General features: G+C 37.4%; 1 protein-coding gene across 2 annotated transcripts in view; it reads left to right on the top strand.

Annotated features, from left to right (window-relative positions):
* Positions 1-22,625, top strand: part of GABRG2 (gamma-aminobutyric acid type A receptor subunit gamma2) — a 72,727-nt gene that overhangs the window by 33,676 nt on the left and 16,426 nt on the right. The window lies entirely within an intron of this gene.

Here is a 22,625-nt window from a genome sequence, read left to right as displayed (position 1 = left end):
TTCTAAAAGGTCAGCATTGCTGTTATATTCAAAAGGACAGTGAGATACGCTAGAGTTTAGAGGAGCCTGCTGTGCATTACACTGGAGTGCAAACAAAGAAGTTGAGAATTAACTCAAGTTCCAACTCCTGAATCACTGGACATTAAGCACCAATGACGTGTTTAGTCTTGTGAGCAAGGCAAAAATGGAATGAAGCCTCCCAGCTGTAGCCACATTTGCCTTATAACATCTTCTACCATTTTAGCTGAGAAGATATTTAGTCAGCTATTCAAGAAAGCATTTGACCTTTCTCATTTTCCCAGGAAAATAAAAATAAAGGTGCAAAAGAAGACAAGAGAGCAGTGTGTGTGCGAGCCATACTGCTAATAACCACCAATATAGATGACCTGGTGGAATTGCTCTCAAAGCAAGAATATAAACAGCAATACATCTCACCTCAGACTGCCCCTGCAACAGGCAGAGCACAAAAGGCAGCAGTGTCCCCAAGTGTGGTCTAAGGTCTCATCCTGCCCAGGTTGAAAACTAACTTTACTTGAGCCTGAATTCTAGTTTCTTTTATTTGCTCTTTTTCTTTCCTTTTCTGCTTGAGCCATTCTCTAATAAACTTTTCTTTGGCCAGAGATAGAAAGTAATAAAATCTTAACATGCTACAAGCTTCAGATCCACTGATTCAGCGCATCTTGCACTGGTGAATCAAAAGCACCCTCTAATGTTCTGCTAACGTGAAGAAAGTGCATACTGAGAAACAAACAGTAAAACACAGAAAGCAAAAAATACTTTCCCATGCAAAGAAAACCTTTTCTTTTTCCGGGGGATAGCCATTCAAGCTTGTAGTACTCACCTGGAGTACTACCATAATGTTGCATCAGTACTTTTTAATAGGACAACACACACCAGCCCTTTTAATTTGCTTTAAAAAAAAGTAATTAGCAACTAGCATGCACTTTAAAGCAGGAAAGAGTCACTCTAGTCATCACTGGATTCCTAAGAAAAAATGCTTGTGAAAGCTATTCAGCCTGCTAAGCTGCTTTCAAAGACCTGCTGAGTATAAAGACTTGGAAAAACGTCCTGTGTATATATTTCTTCTGCTGCAGTTACATTTGGTTTTCCTTGCTCCTCTTGTTTTTTATGGCCACAGATATGCAAGAAAATTAGATTTTATTTTGATCTAGGTGCAGTCTCTAAATAATAGAAGGTGGAAAAAAAAACCACCAACAAAATAGGTATTGTCATGCATCTGGTCTATCTCCTACAAATATTTTGCTAAAGCTGGCAGAGCCTAAAGAGTGTTCATTGCTTACTTAAGTGCCTTATTAGCACGCTGGGAACTACATTAAGTCCAATATTCCTCAGCTAGACCCATACTCTACCTATAATTACTCTCTTACATGCACACATTTTCAATAGAGTTTCCCCAAAAGAAATGACAAGAAAAATATTCCAAGCTTATAGATTTATTAGCAACCTATGTGCAGCCTGAGTACACAAGTTAAATGTTTTAATGCCCATATAGCCAAAATAAGTCTTGAGACTATGCAACTAATTGCAGTGCTGCGTATAATAGAATTTAGGTACAAACTAATGACAGCACTACTGCCAGTGCTTCGGTGGGGATATGAGCTGAGGTACAGTGGAGGAGGCAATGGAAAGATTAAGGACTATACTATACTTCCAAGATCTCTTCCCCAAAACTGTATTTAGATGACAACAGAAACCAGAGAAACTTGAACACAAGAAGGGTGTTAGAATTAGAGAACATGAGATTGAACAGTTACAGAACAGAAGGAGCCTGGGAGTAGCGTTAAAGCATTTGAATCTAGAGTAAACTTTCCATATCTGCATTTACTCCATTTCAGAACAAACTCTTGTTTCCAGCTTCATGCCTCCCAGTGACTAATACATTCTAGTCCTTGTGGGCTATGCTTACTTGGTGACTGGAGAAGAGAAGAGAATCAGAAAGGATGGCTGAGACTTGGTGATTACAAACTCCATTACCTCTTTTTCTGTCATGCCATAGCTGAACATTTGAGATCTGGGGTGAATTATGGGCAGAGAAGGACAAGGATTGTTTGAGTGTAACCTTCATAAGATCTGACGGACTTGCTGAAGTGACTATATTTATCTGCTGCTCTTCCTTTGGATGCGCTGCAGAAATATAAGATTAACTGAAAGGGCCAGATGTTGGAATTCTGTCCCTGATCAGTTAGCAAATCCCGACAACAGCAGAAAAAAGCAACTGGAATATTACAAACCATCCTGTCTGTTTCTCTTATCTGAAGTGAGTCACCTTGAATTGTCGGCTTGTTTCTCTCCAAACTGAACATTCACATGTGCCTCTAATTTTCTTCAAAAGTCACAGACCAAGCAATAAGAAATGACTTAGCTAATGGAATCCACTGTCCATTAAGAGAGGGGACTGTTAAGAAAAGTTAACTCTCAACCTTCTGTCCTATGAACATTTTATTAAAATGACTAAATAATCTGTACATTTAATAATACATTACCTGTATATATTTTTTACTTTTTCACTACAACTTACGCTGTGTAAACAGCAGTGGTTTAGTTCAGATTATGTGCAATAAAGTGCATGTTAAAACAGAATATCATCTGAGTTATATAAACTACTATAGTTGACCTCACACACTTATAAACTGAGATGGGTTTAAGATTTATTGTATTATTGAAGTATGTCCATAATCACTGCTCAAACAGTGCATATCTCGGTCATTTATTAAGAAACTACCTTTTATCTTGTGTGACCTTTTTGCTCACAGTGTAAGGCCCCATCCACTGAATGGTAGTGAGATTCTCCAATAAAAAAGATATGAACTAATGGAAAAGTCTAGAGAATAAAAATTCACCAACTTCAGAAATTTGGATGGATGCTGCCATGAGTAGTCCTTACAAAGAAAGCATCAGGTTTACAAAATTCTACTTCAAACCTAATGCTGAGATTGCATAGTAAAGCCAGTTGCTTTACTGACATGTTCAGAGTTTCATGTTATGTTACAACATCTTTAGTTATTTAAGGGTGTGTGATTTATTAGATTTTACATTGTCCCTATATATGGGACAAATGTAAAACTAACTGGCAAATGTGGCAGAAAGTGGACACTTAGCATAAAAAGAGAGAGAGTTGTATCATACAATAAGAAGCAATAATAAAGAGAAGAAAACCAAAAATTACTGTTTTAGCACAGGACGTACCCTTCCATCCTCCATATTCTCATTTAGTATTGCACAATACATTTAATTCAAATGAATGTCAGTTCTTTTTTGCTTTAAAAACTATTCTATATCTAATTTCTGACCTTTTATATTCTCTGTGGATTAAAAATAAGAAACAAATTAGGTGAGAAAATAGTCCAGCAAGTCCACCACTTGTGAATCATATTAGCAAATGTTGCTGTTCTTCACTTTTTTTCAAAAGGAAAATATTATAGAGCTTAGCTAGAATCACATTATAGAACAAAAAGTGTCTATTGCTTAGGAGGGACTGCAAGAAAGTTTTTCTAGAGAACTCTCTCAACTCAGATTTGACTAGCGAAAAAGATAAACTCTAATTTTTCTGATTGTTACTGCAATGCAACAAGTGATACAGAAGTACAATACTTGCAAACTATAATGCACAAGTGGATGACACCGATCGTGGACATGTTGTACTTTGGAAACAGGAAAATAGGAAAATTCCAAAATTTGTAATTAGTTACTTCAAATAAAGAGTGAAAGATTGTAGGAAGGAAATAATCAAATGTACAAATATAAAAAGATCCATAGCTGTGTAAAAAAATTCTGGGGGCTGTAGCAGTCCACAAACACACAAGGATAGAGAATGTGATACTGTTGCAAAAAAACACCTTTTCTGGGATGCATCATTCAGAGTGTTGTGTGTAAACTTGGGAAAAATATTCACTGTTCTACTCCGTGAAAACTGATGTCAAAGGCTTGCTGCATTCTGCTTGATTAAAAAAAAGTTCACTTTTAAGTGTAAAATTTTAAGAAAGACAGGGGAGTGCAGGAGAGTGTAATAAGTATAGGGTTTAGAAACCATGACCTATGGAAATATTTGGAAGTATGGAACTAGTCTGGAAGAAAATATAATTGGTGATCAAAGGAGTAAAACAAACATACTGTTTTTAAACCATAACAATAATCAGCACTAGCACATACTATTTAGGGAGATTGTAGAAACCCTAAAATCAGAGGGTTTATGAAATCATACTTCAGACCAGGAGGAAAGGACTAGCTTATATCTTGAAATTCTTTCCATCAATAAGTTTCTATGAATTTCATAAAATTACTAGACAACCTGCATTTCTACTCACTATTCCAGTGTTTTTGAACGTACAAAATACTGTACTATGCAAAACAGTTTGTGAATGTGTAATTATTCAAGACAGATGGAGCTTCTGGTATTCCCAGTTCATTTCTGTGAATGGGTAGTTACTTTTTTAGACCAGACATTGTCTATTGCTTATTCACAGACCCAGTCCAGAATTTTTAATTAGATACAAAGGCATTATAAGACTAATCAATAAATACCAATTCAACAAGCTGCACAGGATCCACGAGACTGGTGAGCCAATATCTACAAATTCCTTTTAATTTTCTTCCTGTTCTGTGTTTTACAGAGCTAATCGGAGCCGTGCAGTAGAGACAGTGTATTGCTCATAATTGTTAAACAGTGTCAAATTGGTAATTAAATATTTATCTTGCTATGCATCTATTAAGTCACATAAATAGTTCTGGTTCTGGTTTCTGTTTTATCATGAAAATGTGGTCAAGGCTATTATTTTGTGGAAGAGGACGAATTTGCAGACTTATATACTATATTTTAATGCTGTATTATAACGAATTGAACTGTTGGCAGGCATGTAGTCCTCAGAGGTTTCATAATGCTCAAAAAAACCAGGAGTCTTCTCCCTATGCTTCTTTATCAACTCAAAATATGATAGGACAGGTGCATATCGTATGTGAAGATCTGTGTTGGGAAATAGGTCTGACATTAAAAAATGGCCATAGGCGGATTGCCACTGTGCCTAGAAATCCCTGACAGCCCCATACACAGCTTTAGGTTCTAGTATGGGTTGATTATAGCATATGGCATTGTCAGGGAGATCCCTCTGAGAATTGAAAACATTCCTTGTCTGAAGACTTTGATCTAGTGAGTAGGTACAAGATACTAGTACCTGCATTTTGCTTTTGGCAGAATTTAAACATATGTTGTATCCGCTTTGCAGAGGAGCAAATGATGACATAAGCTTTAAGTCAGAAAACGAAGTCAACTATTAAATTGTTCTGTGTATTTTTATTGTTCTCTTTATGGTTTAGGAGGGTATTTATCTCAAAATCCTTGATTTTTTGAAAAGCTATATTAAATTATTGCCTTAAACATACTTGCTAAAAGAATACTGTCTCTGTAGGACACTGAAACATTTAAAACAGTAAGCAGACACAATGGACAGAAAGGCCTGTTTTTATGTTTGCTACTTCAAACAAAATCCTCAGCTCTAAGCTAATATCCTTAATTAACCCTAAAGTATCTTAATAGCTATATCTTAAGATTTTACTCCTAACATAAATATTCTTGTCACCCACTCAGAAAGAGAGCACCAGGGAATATTTTTGCTTATAAATTATTCTTTTTTTTTTCATTTAAACTCTCCCTTATTTTATCTTACATGAACCACTGTTTAAAATTACTGTACCCAACATACCATTATTTGAAAGAAAATACGGGAGGAGTTGAGTTATTTAACTTTCATATACCACCATTGTGAAGGGTTACAGACAATTCTGTGAGCAGGCGGAGGATTTTTGTTATGGTGGTAGCTTACAATAGTTTGATATTGCTGTCAGGGAATAAAACCAGACTAAATTTTTTGAAGGAAAATGAATAACAAATATTTATCAAATATGAATAACAAAGTTTTCTCAAATAATACAGATACTCATATCTGTTCAGTCATTCATCAAACCATAGCAATTAATGAACATTTGCTAAAGTTACAACTGTTGAAAAGTTTGCTCATTGAAAAGAATTAGTCTATGTTTCAGGATCATGTCTTCAAAGAGTAAAGATGTAGTACAATTCCCTCCCTCCCATACCTATTGTATACTCCACATTTTCTCATCCAGGTTGGTTAATTGTGTGGCAAATGAGTATTTATAGATGAATTCACATGATTGCATAAATGAACTAATTCAGTAAGCAGGGTTTTTGGTTCCTCCCTGTCATGCAGACGACCAAGATCTATGTACATGCGCTTTTTCAGAACTGCCAAATCAGAACACCCTAGAATCATTTATCCTTACATAATCCCTGTGAGGCAGACAAGACGACAGGGGCAAGCTGAAGGCTTCCTGAGAAACTGGACAATGAGTTGCAGACAAGAGGGACAGAGGCCTCTCCTGGAATGGCTGGGAAGGACTCGAGTCAACTGCGTTCAGGTCTCTTCTGTACTGGCTGCTTCAGCCCTTGGCAGCATTCCAAAAGACCTGAGAAAATCTGCACGGTTGCCTTCCTACTTTCTTTATTCATCCAAACACCTCTCTGTTCATCATCAGGTCTGTACTTGGTGTTGAAATCACTATGGACCCATTCCTGTGACAGCAGAGCAATAGGAAAATCCATGCCACCTTAACAGTATAGGCGAAGGAGCAGGGAATTTAACACAAATGATATATCCAACAAGAAAGCCTGTGGATCCAAGTAATACATATAATTGATAGCCAGTTTGGCCAGTTTTTCTGCTCCATGCTCAGTTATGACCACAATAAAAAAGATCTTTCCCGTTTATATGGCAAGTGTAGTTGCAGCCATATGAAATATGTTTCCATAATGTTGTTAGCTGCTGTAAGACTTCTTGGAAAGAGCTTGATGGTAAGCAGTGAGAACCGCCAAGCTACGGCAGTAGCAATGGAGCTGTGACTGAGGATTGAAGGGCCATCACCACTTTGGTGTTAATGCAAAAAAGCATCCAGAGCACAAAGACGCCTTAACTTTGCTCTCTCTTTCACAGTGACAGGCTAGATCTTTGTGGTTTAATGGGCAGGAAAAAAAAAAACCAACACTATTCCTGTGGAATCAATAGCTTTAAAATTGTTACAGATTGAAAGAATCTGACTTTTCTGTTCAGGTTTATATCTGTATAGCTTCAGGTTTAGGCATTCAAGTTCACCTGCTTCTAATTAATCATATAAAGAGTTGAAAGGCTCTTTGATGATTATTTTTTATCTTTTGAGAAGGGTTAAAGGTTTTCTTAAAATTCCAGTATGTCCTGGAAGGGGGCTGGGGGAAGAAGAAAGAGCAGGGGGATGTTTGGAGTGATGGTGTTTGTCTTCCCAAGTCACCCTTACGCGTGATGGAGCCCTGCTTTCCTGGAGATGGCTGAACACTTGCCTGCCAGTGGGAAGGAGCGAATGAATTCCTTGTTTTGCTTTGCTTGCATGCGCGGCTTTTGCTTTACCCATTAAACTTTATCTCAACCCATGAGTTTTCTCACTTTTACCCTTCCGATTCTCTCCCCCATCCCACCAGGGGGGGAATGAGCGAGCGGCTGGGTGGGGCTTAGTTGCTGCCTGGGGTTAAACTACGACACAGTGACAATAATTCAGCCCTTTTTTACTCTCAGTTTTTCCTAGACTCAATATCAACAGAGTCACCCCAGCAAAGTGAAATCATGACTGTCCCTATAGAAAAGGGTTGTTGGGGTCTGAGACCTCTTTCAACCCATGCCAGTCTGACTTCCCAATTGAACAAAGACTCTCGAGGGTTAGGTTTATTTTTCTGAATTTGTCTTTCTGAAGGTTTGCCATATCTGAAAGCACGGCTTGCTACAGTTTGAGCTTTAGAAAGGTCAGTTAAGGATAAAAAGGATTAATATACAAGTAACCAGAGAATAAGGGATAATGTGGACTCTTATCCACTGAACCTAATGCAGGGAATTCCAAAAGCACAGATGTTAAAGGCAAGACTGGTTTTGTAATAAATATAGTTTTGTGGACACAACAGAACCGTGCCTTTAGAAAATACTACTTGTTCATTAAATAGCAAGAAAATAATTAGATCTTTTAGGAAATTTGAATTATTTAAAAATAAAGAAAAAACATAATTTCGAATGTTTAATTTTATGATAAAATCAGCAAATTAACAGAGTGATTCTGTCTTAAAGGCTTTCCTGCAAACAACTAAGCATACAAATTTCTGTGATGCCTCTAATGCCCCTATGAATATATTTTCATAAGTACTGATGACTCTTTGAGACACAAAGCATATTAACATCCCAACTCTCTTTTTTAATTCCCGTTTGGTAATAAAATCATCATACCCTATCCACTGATTGACTTTCACAGAAACTGTTGCTATATCACAAGAGAAAATCACTGTAATTCCACTCTTTGCAGCTGGAGCTAGATCTAATTATAATGAATTGTGGTGAGAAATCTTTGGTTCAAAAGGATTAGACACAACGGCTTAGTAGTTAAAGAACAATGTATATTCACAATTATTTTAGCATTAAAATATCTCTAAATATTAAGCATTTTTTTAGAAAAATTTTATTCATAGTGAATAAGTACGTTTAAATTATTGACTTAAATAAACAAATGTTTTATTGTTCTGTTTAAATAATTAAACTTCAAGCAATCCTATGATAAATTGGAGGGTTCCCGAGCACTTCAGCCTTTCAGCTGTAGAGTCCAAGGTAATCTCTGCAACCTGTAAATTGATCAGCACAGCTCTGACGGTCGATTTCCTCACTGATGTTTCACTTTTAGACCCTTTTTGTGTTCAGAAAAATACGTTTGTAGTACAATGATTTTAAGATAATTTCTTTCACCTTTTTTCCCTCAGCCTTACCTTAATCATCATCTACCTGCTCTTTCAGTGGAGAAAAACAAATTTGTTAATCATAGAATCATAGAATAGCTTGGGTTGGAAGGGACCTTTAAAGGTCATCTAGTCCAACCCCCCTGCCGTGGGCAGGGACATCTCCAACTAGATCAGGTTGCTCAGAGCCCCGTCCGACCTGACCTTGAATGTTTCCAGGGATGGGGCATCTACCACCTCTCTGGGCAACCTGTGCTAATGTTTCACTGTAAAACATTGTAAAAAATTTCTTCCTTATATCTAGTCTAAATCTACCCTCTTTTAGTTTAAAACCACTACCCCTTGCCCTGTTGCTACAGGCCCTGCTAAAAAGTTTGTCCCCATCTTTCTTATAGGCCCCATTTAAGTACTGAAAGGCTGCAGTAAGGTCTTCCCGAAGCCTTCTCTTCTCCAGGCTGAACAACCCCAACTCTCTCACCCTTTCCTCACAGGAGAGGCGTTCCATCCCCCTGATCATTTTTGTGGCCTCCTCTGGACCCGCTCCAACAGGTCCATGTCTTTCCTGTGCTGCGGGCTCCAGAGCTGGATGCAGCACTGCAGGGTGGGGTCTCACCAGAGCAGAGCAGAGGGGCAGAATCACCTCCCTCGACCTTCTGGCCACGCTGCTGGTGATGCAGCCCAGGATACAGTTGGCCTTCTGGGCTGCGAGCGCACATCGTGGGCTCATGTCCAGCTTTTCATCCACCAGTACCCCCCAGTCCTTCCCGGCAGGGCTGCTCTCAATCCCTTCATTCCCAAGCTTGTATTGATACAGGGGGTTGCCCCGACCCAGGTGCAGGACCTTGCACTTGGCTTTGTTGAACCTCATGAGGTTCACATGGGCCCACTTCTCAAGCTTGTCCAGGTCCCTCTGTATGGCATCCCGTCCCTCAGGACTGTCAACTGCACCACTCAGCTTGCTGTTGTCTGCAAACTTGCTGAGGATGTTTGAAGGTGATGACAGCTTAGTGTTCATGACGTGTATAGTGTAGGGATAGTTCATTTGAAATAATTTTGGATTTGCCTGGGGCACATATGTGTCCTAAATAATAAACATATGCCTCTAAGGCTGTTCTTACACAGTTAAATCCCTTCATCTTGCAAGGGCAATTTCTAGCTTCTCAACCTCATGTCATTACGCAGCATTTTTAGTAACCTACTTATCTAGGATGCTGTTTAGTTGGGGTAGGTTGTCACCATATTTGAATAGATATAATTGAAAGGCTGAGTGAAAGTAAGAAATACAAGTCTGCGTAACAAGAGTATCCAAATCAGGCAGCGTTGATGGGAGACAATAATACTCAAATCCAGCCAAATATCCCATGTAAAAAACAAATCAAACTGATTTAACACCACTAAGTTTAAAGAGACCTTCCCGGTGAGCTTTGGGAGAACAGGAGAAACTAAAAGAAAATAGACTAGGGTGTTAAATGAAAATGTGTACAGTAGGTACAAACTTCTAAAATGCTCTGCAGCACCTTGTGATTAAAATTTCTACTTACATTTTTCAATACGTTATCTACAATTCTATAAAACCATCCTGTAATGTTGACGACACATTCTTACAGAGGAATATAGTAGCATAATGTTAAGCATAGTAGTAATGTACAAATATTTGTCATTATCATTTTATGTTTCACAAACTTTAACTCCCTCATTTTTATTGTTAAAACAAATTCTTAGTTGTAAATTGTGTGTGCTTTAACATCATGCCTTAACATTATGCCTTTTTAAACAAGGCATAATCGTCCTCATTTTGATGTACATTATAGAAGCTATAAATATGCCACTTATCTCAAAAAGTGATACAGTCTATTAAGTAAGTTCTTTGCTACCCTCAAGAAGACTGCATAATTAAGGCTAAAGAGCTGCAGGATAAAATTTATGTAATAATACTTTCTTGCATCATGCCCTACATAAGAGTATTTTAAAATATTTTTTCAAGATTTATTGCACAAAGTACCACAACACCCTTTGTGTATCTTAATGCTAGTGACTAGAAATGATCATGGAGCTAGTCAGCAAATTGCTATTTGTTCTTTCTTGTATATAGTTCTAAGAATTGAGAAAATGATCAAAAAACTTGACTATTGCAAATAATGTGTTCTTGTTGATTGTATCTCAATTTCTTCTCTTTTAATCTTGAGAATATGAGTTTGAAGAGGAAGTAGAGTCGTACCATGTAGGTAACAATCAGCATACAAGGTTGCTTCTGTTCTGTGAGTGTATAAGTTAAAAAAAACCCAAACAACTCTCTTCCCTTGCCCCCCTCCAAAAGCCCTAAAATGAGTTCACATCCTGTCCATTCAAATTTCAGATAGCAATAATTATTTGACCTTACTTAACATCCCTTCTCTAGTTATGCAAAACACAAAAATATACAGTCAGTAAAGAACTGGTAGTGATTTCTTAGATTATTTTCTGCTGTTATCCAGTACATTTATTTAACAACAAAATAAAACAAGTTTGAATACTTTCAACTACCCTTGTAGTTCACCAAAATTTCCTTTCTTATATCACTGTAGCAAACTACTGGTCTGGAACAGAGCTATTAGACTGCCCCAGCTGCAAAATCATAAAGTGAAACAGCAGTGTCTTGGAACTGCATAACTTAACTTTGGTTGTACAAGTGCAATAGCAATAACCAGGGCAATTCATGAGAGCATACTGTCACTCTGGTTATGTTTGCTCTAGTGTTAAGGGTTTGAGCTATGAAATAAGAGTTCTTGAATAACTCTCACTATTTGTTGTCATCCTGGGAAAAGCAAGAATATTATTGAATATGAAGAAAAGAAATTACTTTTTGTTTTCCTATTATTATTTTTTTAAAATAATAGTTGTCAAAAACTGTATGACTAGATTTAGAAATACTGCGGGGAAAAAAAGTAGACTTTCAAGTATAGGTGTAGGAAATCTATTATATCCTTCAGTTCTGAGAGACACACTATCTCTGTTGACAAGAAAAGCAAAGAATTTCACCAGGACAATTTATTACTAGTGAATAGTGCAAATACTAAAAACCCATTATGGCTCTATAAGTCAGAGAAGAAAAGTGAAAGAAGAAAGGATCAACCCTCTGAATACCGGAATATGGAAACACGGCATTTCGCTGAGTTCATGAATTGGTTCATTTTATGTGCCAAGAGCAAATCCCACCAGTGCCCCAGAGAGGGAAGGTACCATAGTACCATCCCACAGAGGGTATGGCAGTTTGTGTTAGAACATAGTCCCGTCGGTCGCGGTAGCATTATTTCAAGGCTTTGTAATGACTAGGACTGTTGATGTTGAACTTCCTACCATCCAGCTGATCTAGGACAACCCAGCTGGCATGTCATTAGATGAGGTAGTGCCTGTTCTGTGCAGGAGGACGAATCATTTTATACTTGCAATAGTTACCACAGCTCAGTTTACGTTCTGAAACAAGTCAATATAAAAGCAACCACAAGCAGACATTCCCCTGCTGAGTTTGCCAGCTTTGGTGCCCACCTCTTCTTCATTAGGTAGCTTTACAATTAACCATACCCCCTAAACATAATACTGTGCTGATGAGTTGGGAGGAAAAAAATCTCTACCTCTTATCTCTTTCTCTCTGGCCCACCTTGTTCCTAGTGCCACAACCTTAAAATTTTAAAATGTATTTTTGTTTCCTGGTTTGATAAGAGATTTTCTCTAGGGAGTATTAACTAAGAAAAATTAATAGTTCTATGAGCAGAAGGGCTGATTTCTTATAGATTTGCATCTCATGGCAGAATTCCCCACTGTCTAATGAACACGTAAATGCCAATTTAAGCTTTTTCAGCAGCTGAAACATTCCTCACAGGTGTTCTCTAAGTCATTTCTCTGGAGTCTAACAAGAACCAAATTCATGCCTTAACCTTTCTTAGAAGGAAGCGTGTATGGAGTGGCTGATGTTGTGGAAAGCAGTACGGTAGCATTACATGACAGTCCCTCAAATCCCTCTACCTGTCTTTTTGACACTTTGCAACTTCTGTCTTAATAGTTAAAATTGATCAATATTTTCAACAAACAAGGAGGACCTGAGATAATATAACCTTGATTTATCTTAGAGGAACAGGGTAAAAAGCAATATGCTTCTCTAAGTTTTAACAAAAGCTTAAACAGTACCAGTTTTGAGGCTTATAAAAAAGGGCTATTCATTATTTGTTTCATTTTTAATTACATTTCACAAGCCATTGTAATTCCAACCTCCAGATGGGACTCAAGCTCTATGAGCCAAAATATCCCAATGAGAATATTGGGAATTAAACTGAAATCAGGAGACAACTGAAATAATCTGAGAAGTGTTCAGCCTAATATTTGTAGGTTGAAGAATGGCAATTATTTTATGCACAGTTCAGATAAAAGTTTGGATTTAGTGTGTGGAATTAAAGAGAGAGTAGTTTCTAATATATACTGAACTTTTGTATAAAGATTCTCTAGCAGACTTGAGAACAAAAATTTTACATAGAAATGTTCTTAAAGTAATATTTGACTCTAGCACCTCTGAAAATGAGGAAATTCAGCCCAAGCTAAAGTTCTTCATATTAGAGCCTACACTTCAGACTAGGTTAGTTAAATGAGGGAGCTTTATTCCACCTGTACTAGCTAAAATCAGAGATAAATGCATGATAATTTTTAATACGCCTATCTGAATGCAGTGCCACAGGTGCGACCCATGCACAAAACTTAAAATACAATATAAAAATAAATTTAAAGGAAAAAGTAGCTTTTCAGAAAAGGGCAATGAGGAATATTATTTTTGATATGGCAAAGCTGTAATTCTATAATTCACTTACTTGGGGAACGCAAACTTGGGGGATTCTTCTAGATATAATTTCTATGATAGTGGAATTTTAATCCAAGATCAGGGTTGCCAGCTCATGGTAATACAACTAAACAACAAATAAATTGTTTCATGTTGAGAGCTGCTTGGAGAACTTTTTTTACACCTGTGTTCGTATTTTCAAACATTCACTTTGCTTAAAAAGATGTTCACGTAGAGTAGTTAGGATCAAGAAACAGGGAGGAAACTACATCAGTAAAACATGTATTTTTCAAAAACTACCATCAGTCATCTTCTTTTGAACTTATTCTACTTCTAGAACTAATAAAATGTTTAAAATTCATCTGGCTGGGAACTGTTGGGATGCAATTTGAGAACACTGCTGTCATTTCTACAGTAAAAACTGAAAGTCATGACAAAAAACCAAACCTCCGACTCTCTACTGAAGTATTTTAAATGCTCTCTTGGCTCTGGCTACTCTTTCTCTCCCACCTGCCGTATGTGCATATGAATGACAAAGCGCTTGCTAAGGAATGGGGCCAGCAGAACTGAACCAGAAGGGAGGCCTGCTGCTGGGCACAGCGCAGTGGAGGAGTGCTGCATTTGCCTGGTGGGAATGTTGGTTTCTTGAAGGGAACTGGATGGCATTTCCATATTCACATCCCTTCCAGGAAACTCATGAGCCCCTTCAAAGCAAATATTGTTTTGTTGGGCATAGGAAGTTATTGCTTGTAATTTTACTGCTTTGCCTCTTGGGTTTAGAGTATCCTTCTCTCTTATGGCATCTGAGGTAACATCATGACTGACTTTGTCTCACAGAGAATCTCTATGACAAGCTACACCTGCAAGATATGAATGACCACTGCATCATTTCTGCATCCAACCTATCATCTCAACCCTTAAGTCTTTTATGATAGCAACCTCCACAGCAAGATAAATGCAAAAAGCATTGGATGACTCTTTTGAGCACATTGATCTTTTCTGGTGCCTAGCATCAGTTGCAGCCTTATTTCTCTGTGGAATTACAAATACAGCAGCTGAACTTCTAAAAAACAATGTAGGAGACCTTACAGAGATCTCGCTTCCAGTGACTTCATATTACATCACCGATGTGTAGGTATACTCCAGCCTACGTGGTAAAGCTCAACCTACAGTTCCGTCACCACAGTCCTGTGGGACTGCAAATGCATCCTCCTCTGTATGCCACACAGTGTTTCAGATCCAGAATTGCCAGTTCATTTTTAAAAGCTTTCCAGGACATAACATTTTCAAATGTTAAAAGAGGAAAGTCTTAAAAAGACATAACCCATGGGATTCACAGTGTTATAACCTCACTTTTAAGAAAAGATTAAGAGGTTGCACTTCCTGGCCTCAAAACATACAATGTGATGGTACTCACACTGCGACATGGAATGGAGACTCCCAGGGGAACCTGTTTTGTAGTAGCTGTGAACGTTATCCTGAATATGTCTATTTGAGAAATAAATAGTTCTTCAAAGGTCTCCTCTTGAAAAGGGCAAGCCATTTAAATACCTTGTAGAATTTGGACTAGGATGGTTACATACACCTAGAAGCTCTACCTTTATTCCTGTGAAGCTAGTAACTGAAACTTTCGAGATGGTATCTGTAGTCTTTAAAGAATTTTTTTACATCCTAGGCTTGATCTGTTTGACTTCAAATGGCAATACTGGTTATAAATCATTCATGATTCATAGCTGTCTCTTCTGAGACATGATCTTCAAACTAAGCATCCTCTTCATCTCTATTCTTCCCTTCAGGCCTGTTCCATGCAGGCCTGTGGCCTGTTTTACTCTTGCTCTTGGTATTAAGTATAATTTTAGAGTATCATCTCACTGTTTGCCATTTTTGATTGTTTATTTCTCTCTCACTATCTCTGACATCTTCTACTTTTTTAACTCTACGTTTGTTTACTATTTGAACCATAACCTAGTTCCTTCTGCTTCAGTGCCTTTATTTCTTCTTGTTCTCTGATTTTAAAAATCATTTTTTCCCCTTTTAATAGCTAAAGAGATTCTGTGTTTGACAGCTGCTTTTTCTTTCCTCCAACGATTTTACTTTCTACCTGATGTCAATAATATCCTCCTAGAAATCTCAAGAGGCTAAAAATACACCCAAACACATTTGCCATCTCCTTTTGTAGCATATAAATAACTGTTCTATTAGAGCTAGTTTTTTCCATTTCATTTCCTCAGCAATCACACCTTAGACTATTTTGCAACACCTACTTTTGCCAGCGGATGTTTCTGCTGTTACATGTTAGCTGTGATTGTGAACAAGATTAATTTGCACATTGCTGAAGGTTTGCACCTGGCTTCTACAAGACAAAATGCTTAAGAAACCAGAAACAATTTTGAATCTGCACGCAGAGCAGGCATTTTCCTCAGGCAAACCAATAGCATGAAAATGAGGATGCTGTTTACCTCTCAAATATTAGTCCACAATAGCCTTTTCCAGAGGAGTGTCTCAAATTGGAAAACAGATACATTTGTGATATTTTTGTTTAAAATTGTTCTAAGTTATAAAAACCCACAAGTATGACTCAGAATATCTTATTTTTAATAGTCATGGATGTGAACTCAAAACTGAAGTAGCTTTATAGGTTACAGGCATAGGTGGGAAGCTTCCTTGTACTTGATAGTCTAAGAAACCAGTACTTCTGTCAGGCAACTGTTTCTAAGGGTCATTCTACCAATGTCTGTGTCTCAAAAAAAGTTCCATTCGTAAACAGTAACATGGCATTAGATGTAAGTAGAAAACAAAAATTACCTAGCCCATAAATGAGTAATACTCATGCTGGGAACCCTGATAGCAGCTACATTTGGCTGCAGGTTCAGAAAGGTGTCATACAACGTTAGCAGAAGGAGCAGAGGGCTCACTTTCCTAGTATACAAATGCACCATAAGTTGCTACATACAAATAGTGAGATTACCATGGTAATCACTATTATAATTTAAAATAAAAAAATCGATGAATACTAAAACTTCACAAATAGTTACAAAAAGTGTATTATTCTTCTCCCTTCTTCCTTTTACCTTATGTATGATGTACATACACAGACATGTCCAAGGCTCATTCAAACAGCAACTCCTCCTGGTGTAACCAATTTACACGTTCGTCTGCTAATGCAGATGAACACGAAGATATGCACTGGAATTCCTACACAAGTACTAATAAATCTTAAACAAGAAGTTAGCATTAGAACTCAGTTTAATAAGGTGTGTGAACATCCTCTCTTCCTACCTGTGTATCTGGGTAAACAACAGGTTTCTGAAGAACTTAATATGTCAACAAGTAGAAGTGGAAAGCTGATTGGGAGGACTCCCTGCAGAATTCTGCAAGCTTTTCAACACTGAAAGCCTTTATGATAAAACCATGAATTTTTAAGTAACAGAATTATCTTTTGCTATGTAATTTCATTTTAAGTCAATATTCAACAGAGACAAATAACAGAAGTTTAAAATGCACTTATGTATTTCTGCAAGCTGTGTCTGTCATTGATAAAAGAAGCAGAAAATTGCAGACTCTCTCTCTTAATGGCATAATCACTACCTGGTTTATGCATCTACTTACATTTTAATTAACTACTAAATTAATCATTTGGTTACCCTTCAACTACATAGGGGTAGGCTGCAAGAATCAGGAGTATCAGGAAGTTCAGAATTATCATAATCATTCAAGAACCGATATCATTTAGTGGTTAGCCAGATTCTGAATATCGACAAGTTCTTCAGTGGAAGGTGCAGGGATCTAAGCCTAGATGATAATGAAATAATCTAACTCTCATGCATGTGTCACCTTTAATATTCTTATTTTTTTGTAAACACCAGTGCACGAGGTTTTTTATTCTTTTCCAAAATTCTGTTTTCTGAATTTTCTTATCATCTATACGTGTCACCTTGTTTCCATATTGTACAAAAAACTTTTTTGAAGCATACAGCCTGCATTTTTCTGGCAACCCAGAAACATGACAAGACATGAACATGACAAAACTGAATGAAGTTTGGTTTTTACCTTGTATTTTAAGAAAAAAATGTTTGGAAAATGCAGAAAGTTTCAGACCAATCCTTATAGCACTGATTATGGGCTCTGATTTTAAATAGGAATATTTGTGAGTTTATTTCATTTTGCTTCTTTTCATGACGATGCCTACATTGGTACTTTTTAGTATCACCAGAAATAGAATAATAATAATCAAAATTTTTGAGTTTTCTTTTGTGTGAGATGCCAAAGGAAAATTATTATATAATAAACATAAATATAAATCCTAAGTATTATGTAATTACATAAAATATTATTTTTTTCTTTTTCAACCACTCCCATTAAATATTTCCATGTAAATTTAGAGCAAAAGCTGACAGATGTTGTTGAAGCACATAGTATGCACATGTTCCAAAGAATCTCCATGGGAGGAAAGATGGGTTGAGAGAAGAGAAATAGCTGTCCTACAGCTCTACAGCTGTTCAGTGAGAGAGCTGGGACTAGACCTGAGATATCTTGCCTGCTGCTTCAGTGTCCTAATCAATAATCCACACTGCTTCTTTGAGGTATTTTTGGGCTATGTTGTTTTCCAACAAGCCAATTTACTTTTTACTACGTATCTTTGTTGGGTTCTGGTGCTCAAAGTCATCTTACTGAGCTGCCCTAGCTCTCTGAAGCCCATGACATATTGTAGCTGATCACACTGAGCTCTGAAGATATTTGGGTTTGATCTGTACTACTTTTGCTCCTTGATGTTTTGCCTTCCAAGATCTCATACCCGGGTGAGTTTTAGTCTTTTCTTGGTTACTTAGATTGGTTTCCTGGGGATTTAAAACTAAATATTCACTGATGAAATCATCTAAAATATTTAAAGAAGTCAAAAATAAATTAAATTGAAGTCCTAAAAAAAAAAAAAAAGTGCTGGAAGTCGAGCAATAAAGCATGTTGTATTCCTCCCAGCATCCCTCAGGCTCTTTGTTTATGGTACTGCCTTTCCAGTAATCTCCCTGTGCATTCAGTGGAAGCGAGATGTTGGTGTTGGAGTGGTACTTTCTTGTATAAATATTTCTTCTGCTGGTGGGTTCAGGCAGAATAAATCTGTGAAATCCGTAGCTCTCCTGCAGAATATTGCCTCCATGCAGTCATGCCTTCTCTCCTTTGGAGAGGAAGTAGAAGACAACATCAAGTTTTATTGCAGCCTCGGGTTATGTAATACTGTCTCCTGGCTCTGAAAATAACTGGAAACATCAAGATCAAAGATTAAATGTGCTGTATTCCTCAAATTCCTCTTCTCTCAGAATGAGAGGAATTACAGAATGACCTTTGCCGTGCAAGACAATTTATAAAGATGTAAAAGCAAATCTGAGTAGTAGTGTTTTATGAACTGCATTAGTCCCGTGCAGTCATTTCAGGAACCAGAACATGTACAAAGCTCGTTAAACAGTACTAATTTCAAGAGAATTTTTAACATGTCTGTAAGTCTCTTGTTATTTAGACCAAAAATACTAAATACTTTCTTTTTTTCTATAGTGGCGTTCACCAAATAGGCCTGTATCTAATTTTCAACCACTTCTGAAATTTTAGGAAGCCTATAGTAGAGTACATAGATGGCATGTGGGTCTCTTGTTCAGCCAGTATGGGAGCAGTTCTGTCCACAGACTCATCCGTTGACCACAAACAGAGCCCTGACGTCTAATGTCAGATTAGCTGAGATCACACCATGAAGGGAATTGGTCCACCTAAGATCTGACTCCCTTTGGGAGTTGTCTGTCCCTTTTGGTTGACCGTTTGCTTATTTCAGGTACTTAATGTTAGCAGTTTTTAACCTGGGCCTCAAAGTGCCACCTTTAACATTTTTACATCTTACATTTATCTTATTACCCCTGGAGTTGCCCACATTCCCTTTTCACACAAATCCTTTGCACGGTTGTCTAGAAAGTCCAAATATGTAGACCCATGATACAGTATAAATGTTGTGCTTTACCACCCCTGTAAAACAGAAACAGCCACCATTTTGTGCTCTTTTCCTTGATGCAAACTGCTGAAAATTTCAACATGATAAAATTTACGTAGCTTTGACAATTCGTATTTCATCCCATTTCATAATCCTGATAGTGTGCTTGATCTAAAGTACCAGGGATGTGGCGTACTTCATGCTTTGAAGTATGGAAACAAACCAGTTATTTCCAATTCTCTCTGTATATAAAAGCAGGCAGGGTTGGATGTTGCCAGGAAGTGGGTATACCACCTGGATACCTTGAAATGAGTGAAATATAATAAAATATATTTTTTATTTGCTCACATTGGTGATTGCACCGTATCTCAAAACCTTTATTATTATAATGATAATAGGTCAAATATTCAAAATTAATCAAGTCAATGTTTTAAACATGCATGGAGCCCTTAGCTATAGGTGCGTAATTTTTTTGAAGCAAACAGCTTTTCCTTACGTATTCAGAAAACAACCAGGCATCCAAAAGAGCCAAGGACCCAGGATGCCTGACTGTGTCAGGCACAGCAAGAACAGCACCCCAACTAGTTACGTTGCCTGGAAATTGTGGTGCTCTACTTTCTCATGTTACTTGAGATTTCTGTCATCCTCAGATTTTCTCATCCCTTTGTTCCAATTTTCTATCACAGTAAGTCAAACAGGTTATTTAGAAACCTAACCATTCCTAACCATTCAGAGATGAGGCGCTGAGCTTTAATCCTGGGCTGATGCTTCCTAGGCAGGAGGGGAGTGGGAAATGGAGCAGAAGGTTCTATAACTTGCAGATTATTTACACACGGGAGCATAATGGTTCACTCACAGCAGTTGCAACCTATTACATTGTGCTGCTGCCCCTGAACACTAATCCTGCATACTAAAAATCCTCCTGTGTTTGCTAATGCCAGTGTAGTAGCTTAGCTTCAAAAACAAACAAAAAAGACCAGTTGTTTGTAATTATGTCCCAAACTAGGAAAAAATCATATGTAAATATATAGGGGTCAGTAACGTTCATTTTCCTTTCAAACATCTAGTATTCACAGATGGAACCTTAGAAACAAACACACCTAAGTTTACCTTCAATCACCTCAATATACTTCCACATACTGATATTTTTCAGCAACAAAAAATTCTTAGGGTGAATCTTGTCTCTGTGAATTCAAAGAGAAGGTGGGAACAACAGTAATAGATTTTAATTACTGTCTAGTGTCATTAGATTCTTTCCTCCTATAATTAGAAACTAATGAGAAGTGGAACACATTCTGTCAAATGAACTGAGAAAACAGCACTTCAAGTGGAATGAGTGGCCAAGGACCAAACAAAATCCAGAACTGCTGGGCAGAAAGTCATGTCATATATAAAGAAATTTCATTTGCCTGGATGGCTGTAATGATTCATCTCATTTTGCAGGAGTTTCATCAGCTGGGGTTGTCATTTCACACAAACATAAACTAATTCCAGTTCTCTTCTCCCTGCTCCCGCAGGAAATCAAGGTGTTTGATGTCAGACACATTCACACACAGACATACACATTCGTCTTTAAAAACAGAAAAAAAAGAGAAAATCTCCTCCCATCGCCTGCCCTCCGCCCTGCTGTGCAATGTAGTTAGGATTCATCCTTTGGAATGTAAATTGAAAACCAGGCTTGCAGCTCTCTGAATCCCAGAGATAATCTTATATAAATGGACTATAGTGCAAGGTTTGTCAAAGTCTTAATATTGTTTTACCTCATTACATAATCAATCTATAATCACAGTTTAGAAATGGATATTTAGAATTGGGGTGAAATCACTTAGTACAGTTGCTGTGCTGTATCAGCAATGACCATGAATCGCCCCATTCTTTATGTAACGCCCAGACAGAGCGAGTGCCAAGTCAGGTAGAGCACGGCACCGCTTCCAAGTGCTTCAAGTCTGTTGGAAGCAAATATCTACAATGCCGTGGCACATTTTCTTTCTTTCTTTGCCCTAAAGGCTAAACATTCACATTATTTTATTTCACATCATGACTTCCCTATGACACAATAGTGGTATTTTGCTGCTAAACCTCAGAGGGAAAGAGATTGTTGAGCATTTTTGAAAAGGAAGAGGCTTAATTATTTTTTGAAACTGTATGATTCTTATGCAGTCTAAAAATGAGTCAATGAAAGAACAGAAAACTGTGAAGGACAGAAACAATGAAAAGGGCATTTGGCAAAGGATGAGATAATGAGAAGGTCTCATGGATACCTAGGGGACAGTGTTTCTTCTGATTTTTGCCTTTTCCCCAGACTTTTCATTTCTGGCTGTGGACACCGATAAATCTCATAAATATCAGCTTATGATCAGCACTGTGATCAAATTCCTGTCCATTCTTCATGAAAATTCACTCATGTGCCCACTGATCAAATACTTCAGCTGAAATTATTTTCCTGTGATGTATGTAAAAACATATTGCACTGGAGGAGTTAAATCATCTTTTCATGTGATAAATGACCAATTTTAGAAGTATTGTTTCATTAGTACTGAACTAGACAGACTTAAGAACTTTCTGATCTGTTGGAAGAAGAAAAAAAAACATCAAAAATAGGTCACTTTAGGTTTTATACAAGAGAATAATTTGAATAGGTTATATCTGAATCATCATAGAAAATTGCGTGTTCAGAAAAAATACTATGTTTTCCTCATGCCACCCTAACAGTGCAAGACTTCTCACTGAACTGCATTTTCAGGCTGACTCAATACCCTCACCAAACAGTAAATGCCAGCAGAATTCCAAATACAGACCCTGTCAAGGCAAGAAAAGAGATGGGGACAAAAACCAAATGAAGATACTTCAGGACAAATACACCAATCTTAAACTATTTACATGATTTTTCATCTAGATTAGACCTGCACTGTACAATGTAGTCCGCAGTCTGACACTGGCCTGTTTTGGGAGAGAGAGGGCTGACTCCGGTCTCCCATTCTCCCTTTTCCTGCCTTTCCTGGGGGCAGTAATTTGCATCC

Source organism: Calonectris borealis, chromosome 15 (genome assembly GCF_964195595.1).
Source record: "Calonectris borealis chromosome 15, bCalBor7.hap1.2, whole genome shotgun sequence".
Lineage (NCBI taxonomy): Eukaryota > Metazoa > Chordata > Aves > Procellariiformes > Procellariidae > Calonectris > Calonectris borealis.
The sequence above is the reverse complement of the archived record's forward strand: the minus strand, read 5'-3'. Positions and strand labels throughout refer to the sequence as shown.